General features: G+C 35.7%; 1 long non-coding RNA gene across 1 annotated transcript in view; it reads left to right on the top strand.

Moving 5' to 3' along the window:
- Positions 1-213: 213 nt before the first annotated feature.
- The window catches only part of LOC108535380 (uncharacterized), a 5,888-nt gene continuing 4,744 nt past the window's right edge, over positions 214-1,357 (top strand). The window contains exon 1 of the long non-coding RNA XR_001887216.1: positions 214-300. This is a non-coding gene — a long non-coding RNA (uncharacterized LOC108535380). The remainder of the gene's footprint in view (positions 301-1,357) is intronic.

The following is a 1,357-nucleotide window of genomic DNA, read 5'->3' on the forward strand; positions in this document are numbered from 1 at the left end:
TTGTGATCTCTTTGGGACATTTATTCTAAAGGAGCTCGAAGCTATAATGGCCTCTATTTTTCCTGGGGATATACAGCAGCTTAAGATATTCTCTTTCTGGTACTTACCCTAGGTGCTCTATTTTAACTTTCAGATTGGTTCATTTTTGAGTTAGTAAAAATAAAAAATCTCTTTGTATTTGAATTGTATTTTTGTTTTGTAATTCTTAGGGTTGACCCTGACAGTGCTTTGCACAGTGATCTTCAGACCGCAAAAGAAAAAGGAGAGATAGGAGACATTTTGCTCAACTTATCTTTTAAGGTAAGAAATTGTTATAGTACTCTATATCCTCCTAATGGAGGTGTATATTTGTACAAGTGTTTGGAAAACAATTTGGTAAAGTGGAAGATACTCATACCCTATGGTTCAGGAATCTCGTGGATGTATACTCCACAAGAAATGAGTACGTAAGCATCAGGAGACACAGGAATCTTCAGACAGTATTGTTTGTAATAGCCCCAAACAGAAAATAACCCAAATGTTCATTCCAATAAAATGGAGAATTATGGTATTCATAGAATGGCTTACAGCTATGTGGGACAAGATGGGTGAATCTTGAACGCTACGTTAAACAAAAGAGACCAGACCCCCAAAACCTAATTTGTACAATTTCCTCTATATAGAGTTCAAAAATAGGCAAAATGTTGGTTAGGGCATACATTCTTAGTGGAGGAAATATTGCCTGCAGTGGAGTGAAAACTGGTCCTTAGAGTGAAAGAAAATCTTACCTATTATAATGGTCTGCTGCCCTCCAAAGGGACGTAGAACATAAAAAGATATACAATATATCTGTGGTGTTAAAATTCCATGGGGCATGGGGGTAGAATTAGGAAGAAAACTTCTAAAAAGGCTTCTTAGGGGGACAAAAATGAAAAGAGAACTGAAAAACACTCTTATGGATTCATACTTGGGCAGTAAAACTATCAAGAACAAAGAGGTGGTTACACACAGGGTAAGTAAAGAAACCGTTTTAGAATAAATCTGGTGACAGCAGAAGAGAATATGAGACACACTGTGCTCACAGAGCCATCGAGATGGGAGGTAGGGAGGTGTGAACTGAAAGGTACAACTGTGGGCTTCTTGGATACCGGCTGTAATATATTTCGGGGCCAGGTTGGTGGGTATTTGGGCAAATAATTTACAATAACTTAAGCTATACCTTAAGGTATATTTTATGTACTTTTCTGAATGTATGTTATATTTAATAAAGTATTTTTGAGATACTAAAAATAAAGGTTACCAAAGAATAACAATGGAATCTAGAAAAAATGTTAATGATCTAATATGGAATCTAGATAAGATATAATGGTTTAAAATC

Source organism: Rhinopithecus bieti, unplaced genomic scaffold (assembly GCF_001698545.2).
Source record: "Rhinopithecus bieti isolate Rb0 unplaced genomic scaffold, ASM169854v2 scaffold_13314, whole genome shotgun sequence".
NCBI lineage: Eukaryota > Metazoa > Chordata > Mammalia > Primates > Cercopithecidae > Rhinopithecus > Rhinopithecus bieti.